Source organism: Petaurus breviceps, unplaced genomic scaffold, assembly GCF_028583685.1.
Source record: "Petaurus breviceps papuanus isolate PSGF00001 unplaced genomic scaffold, PetGlider_PUasm1.0 178, whole genome shotgun sequence".
NCBI lineage: Eukaryota > Metazoa > Chordata > Mammalia > Diprotodontia > Petauridae > Petaurus > Petaurus breviceps.
Genome location: NW_027185777.1, coordinates 28,055,656 through 28,065,654, shown reverse-complemented (window position 1 = coordinate 28,065,654; position 9,999 = coordinate 28,055,656).

The window sequence follows — 9,999 nt, the reverse complement described above, 5'->3', positions numbered from 1 at the left end:
GGGTGGTACTTATTGTTTGTGCACGTAACCCGTTGATGTAACCGGTGTGGGAAGACCTCAGTGACTCCGGGCACTTTCTCACTCTCGCCCCCCCCCCTGTTGACATAACTGTTAACTATTGAAAGTCTCTCTCTTTCCCTCCTTCCGGTCCCTGTTCCTGTCCCTCTCTTCCTTCCATCACATTACACTGACTGCAAATGATACACTATTAAGCTGGGCAAAAATGTTAAAGGATGAATTCAAGGGTTGTTTTTATAATGATAGTTGATATTTTCATTGTTTCTTGGTTTGATGTGCGAGAAGAGTGAGTGTGTGAGAGTGACAGAGAGAGAGGGAGGGAAGGAGGGAAAGAGAGAGACTTTCAATAGGTCAGTATGCAAAGACATAGCTTTGAACCTCACCTTGTGTTAAAAGTTATGAGTGAGTCTGGGAGGTATATCATTACTTTAGTGGGTGCTGTTGGGGTTCAAGTGAAGTGTGAACCCTGAGGAATTCTTTTTCTTTTCAATGCTAGTAGCAAGGAACTTGGGGGAAGGGAGTAGAAAACCCAAACCTAAGTCATTAGAACAATATGTTTCCCATTATACAGAATTGTTCCCTAAGACAAGCCAGACAATACCCTGAGGTTGACATGGTGAAATACTTCAACTATCCTGGATTTGATTATAAAAGTGTTATGCTATCTTCCTGCAGGTAGGCAGCTTGTTTGTGAATACTCTCTGATTAAATGACAGACCTGAGGCTTGATTCTAGCAAGGTCGGAGTTGCTGAGTGACTGCAGTAGGGTGGGGAGCTAATTCCATTTTCTGGAATTTTTTTCTTTGAATAGATTGTGTTCTGTGCAGCATTTATTAGGCAGAGAGAGTTTCTTGGTGATCTGCTCCCAAAGCTCTAACTTTAGCCTCTAGCTATCTTTTAAAGATTCTACAAACCTTTTGCCTCTGGGCCCTTAGTGCTTGTTTGTGACTTTCAAAAAGTTTTCCTACAGATAATGTGTTTTCTGTAAAAATCGATAAGGGGAGCTTATTAGGTAATGGGACTAAGTAAGGAAACTCGAGCTAAAGCAAAGGTGTGAACTAAGCAACATGAAGTAAATTACTCTTGGCTTTGTTATCATAATTTCCTTTACTTACTCTCAAGAAACACTATATGTTCCCCTACCCATAATTTCCTTTTTTTTTTCATTGGAAGAGAAATTCATTTTCTGTCTTATATTAGAACATAAACAAGTAGCAAATCAGGAAGCTGAATTTGTGTGTGGTAAGGGAAGGGCATGAGGAATGTGTTTGGAGATGTGGGTGAGAAATATTTCCACTCTCATCTTTTTCTGTTAGGTGTATAACTTTGGAATTGGCTCTACTCTATACCTATTCTTTTATTTCTCTGGCTGCTTTCTTAATCTCTTTGAGCTGGTCTTTTCTACCTTATCTTGAAACTTAATCTTAGAATCTTCAATCCCCTATCCTTATTGGCTTCTCATATTGGCTTCTGAAAATTTCCTCTCTTCACCTATTGTATGAGGGTAAAAAAATGTTGCTAGCTTATCAACTTCCTTTTCTTATTTATAGGCATGACAGGTATTACAGTAAAATGGGTAGAGAGTTAAATTTGAAAAAAGGAAGATGGGTTCATTTGACTTCTGACACATACTGACTTTGATACTGGACAAATTACTTAAACTTTCAGTACCCTCAAGTAGGACTATAGACTTCAAGTCGGTCAGTCATCAGACATTTATTATGCACTTACTATGTACCAGGCACTGTGCTAAGTGCTGGCAATACAAATCAAGTAAAAAGAAAGACATCCCCAGTCCTCAAGGGCATTACATTTTATTTATTTTATTTTTAATAGTATTTTATTTTTTCTCCAATTACATGTCAAGACAACTTTTATAAAATTTTGAATTCCAAATTTTATATAGATTATACATGTGCTATCATGTAAACCTCATTTTCATATTAATGGAAGTTGTGAAAGATGAAAGAGATCAAGAGGAAATAAAAATCATGAAAAGTAATAAAGTAAGTGAAAAATGTATACTTTGATTTGTATTCAGAGTCCATCAGTTCTCTCATCTGGATGTGGATAGCATTTTCTTTTGTGAGTCCTTTGTACTTCTCTTGGGTCATTTTGTTGCCCAGAAGAGCTAAGTCATTCATAATTTGTCATCACATGATGTTGCGGAGACTGTGTAGAATGCTTCTCTGGTTCTGCTCATTTCAGTTTGCATCAGTTCACACAAATCTGTTCAGGGTTTTTATAAAATCTGTCCTTCATTTCTTATTGCACAGTAGTGTTCCAGTGTATTGATATACCATACTTTATTCAATCATTCCACAATTGATGGGCATTCCCTCAATATTTGCCACCATGAAAAGGGCTGCTATAAATGTTTTTGCACATGTAGTCCTTTTTCCTTCTTTTATGATCTCTTTGGGATACAGCCCTAAAAGTGGTATTACTGGGTCAAAGGGTATGAACAGTTTGGTGCTCTCCAGGCATAGTTCCAAATTGGCCTCCAGAATTGTTCGATCAGTTCACTGATAAGAAAGAAGGAAACTATGGGATATTTTGAACAGGTAGCCCACAAAATGACTAAAAATTTACCATAGATTTTGGTGTTTAAAGGGTGTTGTATCAGTTATCAAGAAAATTCATTATTTGACTTTCTTAATTTTATGACAGTGTTGGATAGTGTTAGAACTATGCCAGGGTGGCCAGGTAGCACAGAGAGTAAGAGCATCGGTTCCAGTGTCAGGATGACCTGGGGATCAAATACAGGCTCAGACACTTAGCACCCACCCAGAAACACCTGGCCTTGTAACCTTGAGCAAGTTACTTAACCCCAATTGCTTAGGGGTGGCCAGGTGGCTCAGTGAGTAAGATCACCAGCCCCAGTGTTGGGATGACCTGGGGATCAAATCTGGGCTCAGATACTCAGCACCACACCCAGAAATAACTGGCCATGTAACCTTGAGCAAGTTACTTAACCCAGATTGCTTAAAAAAAAAAAAAGAACTATGTCATATGCATATTTCTATTTCAAGAGTTTTATGATGATGGTCAAATTCCTAATTCAGTCATTATATGATCAAGTCATATCTCAGTCTGTCTCCCCATTTTATTTGATTTTTTTTCCCCATCTTCTCCATTCACCCATATCCCCTCCTGTACATTGTTAATTTGGGGTTTATAAAGAGTTGTAGGTCATATCTTTTTTTAAGATTTGTTTTCCACAACATTAAATGTTTCTCTTCTGTATATTATAAAAGGGTGACTTTGACTATATTTGTATGACTACAATGTTATAAAGAGTATGACATGACTAAAAACATACAAAGACTAGCAAACGCTTTTTTTTCTTTCAACTCTGATATTCTTTTATGAAGGATTATATGTGTTTATGTTGACTATTCAACCTCAAAGCTCCTTTGTCCTTTTCTAGATACATGGTTTTCCCCATTCTCTCTCAACAATTATTGATGACAGGTCAATCAATCTATAATTGTCAAAAACACAAGTATTTCCTCTTTTAAATATTAGGAAATATTGTTGGTATAAATATTTAGAACAATCAAATTAAGAGACATGATGGCATTGATAAAATCAAAGGACTTTATTTTAATGTGCCCTACCTGCTGAGACAGAAGTGACTTTTATCTTGGGGAGGTCTTGCTTGTTTTGCTCAAATAAAAAATCCTAGCAGACCACTTCCCCAATTGAAATCATATACCTTCATTTTTTTTATTCCAGAAAAGTCCTTTTGGCATTAAAAAAGAGAGAGAACCTTTAAAAGTGAACTTTTACTTCTATTCCCCAATGGGATATATTTAGCTGAAAGTTAGAATTTCTGAGCACCATAGAATATCTGTGTATTTCTTTCAATTCAATTCAACCAATTTTTATTATGTGTTTGCTATGTTCAAGGCCATGTGCTAGGAACTAGTGATACAAATAGAAAAAAAAATAGTTCTTGTCCTCAAGAAGTTTATATTCTAGTGAATATATGATCAATCCACAAGTTAGAACACCAGCCAGGAGATGTAATCTGTATGGACATAATTAGGAAATGACTGTTTCAACATATGTTTTAAAGGCAAATGAAACTTTATGCTTCTATCCTGAAAAGAAATCATTTACCACAAGTTTTCTATTATGTTCCTATTAACTCTGCTTATTCATATGATTGTTTCTTGCTTAAATTTACTTAATAACTTCCAGTTAATTAGCATATTCCTGTATCTCTATGAGTATTTTCCAATTTTTCTTGAGTTTAGTTAAAAAAAAACAAATTATTTTTTCACATGTACAAATATAATCAAGATACAGTGTTTTACTTAAGGTATGAGTGTATGTGTGTGTGTGTGTGTGAGTGTGTATGTGTTAGGGTAGAGTCTGGATTTGTGATTTTCTTGGCATAGGGAATTCCAGATATAGAAACAACCATCCATTTTACAGATAAGCAATTTACTTGCAATTTATAGTCTAACATAGTTCCCTAGAAAACTGAGATGTTAAATAATTTTACTTTGATCACATGGATAAAATGGAGGTGTGTATCAGTAGCAGGACCTGAACGATACACCAAGTCTGGCCCTCTCTCCACTATGCCTATCAACATAATATTATCCATCATAATAAAAGGGAAAGACTTGTAATCCATAGATGGCTAATGTCTTCTCTTTGGAAGTCAAACATCTTAGTTTTTTTTTTCTTTGTTTTGTTTTCTTCCTAACAGAGGAGGTGTCCTAATACAATAATATTCTGCTTGTTAGAATTAGACCAAAATTTAACCAACTTGTCAGAAAAAAAATATTTTGTTGAAATAGCCTTATTGGTCATTTAATTAAATAATGACTCATTTAAAAAAGTTTCCAAGTGGTAAGAATTTGAGATGAATTCATTCTGTTTAGCTTCCCTTAGTTTCCTGCTTTGACAGACTCTTAGACATACATTGACTTGTTTGAATGAAGTAAAGCTTAGTTTGCTAACCAATTATGTCAAGATTCATGGCTTCCCTATTCTACACACTTGACTTGTACCATCTTGTCCTGCATAAATTTATCTATTCTGTATATTTGGAATCTTTATGTTGACAGAGTTCACTGAATGCCAGGATTTCCCGATGACTGAATTTGTCACCAGATTCTAAAGCCTCACACTTTGTAATCTCTGCTTGTGGGCCCTGGGAGATTCCAAAGGCAAATATTTCAGTGTTGAGTCCCACTTTATTGCTGAGTTTGATCAAGTCTTGTCATGAAGTATCATTAATAGAAAAATTTTCCTTGATTTTCAACTTCACTGTCCCTAGAACCATGTGTTTCATCAATGCTTATTCAGAGTCAATTAAGAAAACTCTGCAATAGTGGGTTCTTTATATCTCTGAAGCATTATTCTATTTACATTATAAATGCAAATGGGGAAAAGGAAACTTAAGAACTATATACCATGTATATGCACACAAAGGCACTAACATAAGTAAAATATGAGGAGCACATTTTCAGTAACTTGAGAGTTTCATTTCTCATCTTTTTATTTTCCCCCTGGGGCTGCAAATGGTTGTGAAATAATGACAGAGAATTCTTGGGTCCATTTTATAGCCTTTGGAGTTGAATATACAGCACAGACATATTGTTAGTCAGTATTGTAGAGACATTATTTTTGAATCCAGTGATTGAATAATTGATGTTGTCTTGGTTCTTCACTACATTAAAGCCTGTCTTCCCTTGGCAGACCTGTGGTGCCATAATTGGTGCTCTCTTAGCTGCTAGCTACTGTGGTTAGATTGTTGGTGCCCACAATATGATGCCTGGGCTCAGGATATGATGGCTGATTACTGGTTCTGAGCTTTTTATAGCCCTTAGCCTGTATAAACTGCTAGCTTATCACAGCATTTTAGTTCATTTCATGTCTCAGTGATCTTCTCAATGACAATGTCAAATTCAGCAAACTGCACAGACTGCGATTGAAGAGGTGAATGTGAATATTAGAATTCCCACTATCCTTTGGTTTGATGCGACCCAGTTGTATATGGTTAAGGTTTTCTAGTAAACTCCACTTCATCAGGCTATTAAACTTTTATAATGGCAGTCACTCACATATCTGAATAGGGTCGAAGGGAAGATAACAATACACAAAGTTGTAGAAATTTCTGATAGTTCAAAAATAACTTATTTAAGTTATTAGGATGAAATATTTTTCTGGATCTTCAGGTCGAGAAAGTACTTGTGAGTGGCTGATTTCCCTTGAGAGTGATACTTTTGTTGTTCAGTCATTTCACTAAGATCTAACTCTTCATGTTCTCATTTGGGGTTTTCTTGGCAAAGATACTGGAGTGATTTGCCATTTCCTTCTCCACCTCATTTTAAAGATGAGGAAACTGAGGCAAACAGGATTAAGTGACTCATCCTTGGTCTCACATTTATGAAGCTTCAGAGGCTGGATTTGAACTCAGAAAAATGAGTCTTCCTGACTCCAGGTCTGGCACTCGATCCATTGTGCCACCTAAATTCCCTAGGGATAATATACTATGTAATATAATATGCTATAAATATGTACAATCTATAACACTACATTATGTCTAATGAATTATTTCTTAACTGTACAATTAACAAACATTTCCTTGTTTTCTAGAGATTGTTTTTAGCTAGTTGTTGCCAACCATTTATTAATCGCATACTTTCTAAAGCATCACAAGTGCTAAAATTCTGATTCACCCTACTAGGCACAGTGGAAAGTGGTATGTGGGGTACAAAGGTAGGCCCTTGCCCTTAATGTACTTGAGACAAATTATAAATACAGAGAAACTTAAGTAATGGAACAAGAGTTAAATCTGACAATTCCAGATAGCATTAAAAGAGATACAAATTAGTGTGTGGCTAATTAACAAATGAATATAATACATAATAAGTGCCCCAATGAGGCTTCAATTTTCTATTGTTGTTATTGTTCCGTTATTTCAGTAGAATCTGACTCTTCATGATTCCATTTGGGGTTTTCATGGCAAAGATATGGGAGGGGTTTGCCATTTTCTTCTCCAACTCATTCTGTGGATGGGGAATGGAGGCAACCAGGTTTATGTGACTTGCCCAGGGTCACACAGCTAATAAGTGTCTGAGGCCAGATTTAAATTGAGCAAAATAAGTCTTCCCGACTCCAGACTCAGTGTCTCTCCATCGTGCCAACATGTGACTAGCACTAAGCTACGCATTATTTTTTTACAAATATTATTCAGTTGATCCTTAAAACAACCCTTGGAGGTAGGTGTCATCATGATCTCCATTTCATGTTTAAGGAAACTCACTAGTATGGGTCTGAGGTCAAATTTGAACTCGGAGCTTCCCAACTCTCAGTCCAGTACTCTATCTGCTGTGCCACCTAACTGTATCCAATAGTCACATCCACAAAGTATTAGAATAAAAGAAATATAAAAAATCATGCTTCCTATGTTTCTGAATCTGAGATATATTGTTAGAGAGTAAGATGTCACTGGCTCTCTGAAAATCTACTAGACAAGAATATACTGTATTTCATTGTGTATTATCTATGTCCAAATACCAGGGGCCATTAATTCCCTAGTAATCTTTCTAATTACTTAGTAATATGACAGGAAGGGCAGTGGAGATTCTGAAGTTTTGCCTTGTTTTGTTTTTGTTTTTTTCGGGGGGGGGTTCTTTTTTTCATTTGTCTAAACCTGTTGTTTCACTTGTGTAGGTCTTACCCTGTATCAGTACAGATTGTCACCACTCTGTAACATAAAGCCTTAGAGTTTCACAAGTCAGTAAGATGTTAGGTTATTGGCTAATGCTCACACAGACAATATGTGTTAGAGGCAAAATTCCAAGTCATCCTGATACCAAATATAATTCTATCACAATCCCTTGCATGCCTTAAATTATATTGGTAAATATGGGAAAAATAATAACAAAAATGTTACTCTGCTGCAATCAATTCATGCTATATAAAAAATCTGAATATATCCCTAGAACCATTGGTACATTTTAACTCAGTGATGTATATTAATAAAGGCAATTAATGCAAAAAAAAATAACCAGAAACTTTAAACATAAGTAGTTTGTACTGAGGCAATGCTGTTCAGATTTGTTCTGGGAAAAGAGGCCAGAAATAAAGAAAGAAAACCATGAGTTGTTATGACCTTTTAAAGCAAGGATATAAAACACCAGCTGAGAGTGAGTTAATAAGTATTGGCTTTTAGAGGAAATCAAAGGACAGACTGGTTCAGACTGTGTCCATTTGACACCAAAACATCTAGGTGAAAAATCTAGGCAGTGATCTAGATGTACTGTGTAAAAAATGCCAAACATATGGGATGGGTCTAAATATACAATTAGCTATAATTTACAAGTGCTGAGTGCTAGACAACTACTGAACAAAAGTCCCGTCCCTGCAGCTACATTATCAGTCAGTAATCTAATATCAGATTCTATCTAGGCACAGTAGGGGGCCATCTTTGCTCTGAGAATCCTGCCTGTTCAAGAGTATTTTCCTCTACTGGCTTGTCAAATTCTCATCACAATATTCATTTCTGTTGTTCAGTTTAGCTCAAGTCAACTCAATTCTATTCCATTTAATCAACATTCAAAATACCGCTATGGGCAAAGGAATGAAAGTACTGATGTACCCGGGAAACAAAGACCAAAAGTATCAGTCTCTGATCTCAAGGAGCTCAGTTTTATTGATGGCAGAATGTCACCAGAAGATCCAGGCTTAAATGTATATATCTTTGCTGGAATGGGTGGCATATTAAGTCCCTAGAATCCTTTAGTACATTTACTGATATTTAGATGGAGAAGTTCATTTGTGCCCAGCACAGAATAAGAGAGACCTGCTGGAATTTGTGATAGTAAATTGAAAGTTTATGGGGAGAAAGGTAGGTCTATATAGTATTGAGCATTACCAGAGATGTCAGGTTTTAATAGTGGAGTAGATCTGAAGCAAGAATGATGTGATTAAATGGATCCTTGGACACTATAAAAAGACAACATAGAAGAAGGGAGTTAGGGAAAGTGAGTAATTTCATCTCCGCTGCACTTATATGAAGGGCCAGTCGTTATATGCCAGATAGATCACCTGATCTGAATCCTCGAAGAAGAAGATGGATCACTTTTAAAATGAAGGCACTTTGGAATCTATATTTAGTCATTTTGTTCATACAGAAGTATAAATGGGTGTCCATTTGTTTGTTTAGGCAAGCACAGATTATGCGGCACTAGTAGAACCAATTTCAATCAGGGCTTTCTGACTACCCTTTGGACTTTTCTGCATGTTATATATCACTTAACAAATCTAGAGGACCAAATTGGAGTCAGAAAATTCTAGACCATGCCAGGATGAAGGAGGTAGTCAATATCCTTGTAATGAGTTACTAGGGGAAGATCTTCTCTAGGAGGAGAGACAAATAAAAGTAACACCATTCAATGAATATTTTGGTAGTGGCCCCGCTGAAATTGCGTACCATGCTTCTTCCCCATCACTGTTGGCCCTGTTCTTCAAGACCTATTGTTTTCTGGGCCAAATCAGAATGTGATGTTTGCTATTTGTGACAGCAGAATGTGATATTGTGATGTCTGCCATTATAAAAAGTACCAAGGTGCCGAAGGGATTTATTTAACATAGCTTCTATAGAGTGGTGAGAACACATCAATTATTGTTCTAACTGCTAGCCCAGAATTAAAATTTGGGGTTACCTAAATAAGACTCATTGCCCCACACAGTAATATTCACTTTTTTCTTTCTTTTTGTTTCTTTCCTGCTGCCCACCAAAAAAAAATCTCCTTATTCTTAAAAAAAAAGAAAAATTAAAATAAAAAAATCTTCGCTGGATCCCACCATTCCTGGCAGCTACCGTCCTATGTCTCTCCTTTCCTTTTCAGTTACAATAGGTACCTCCATTTCCTCTTCTCTCACTGTCTTCTAAACACTCTACAGCCTGGTTCCTGACTTCATATTCACCTGAAACAGCTTCTTCCAAACTTA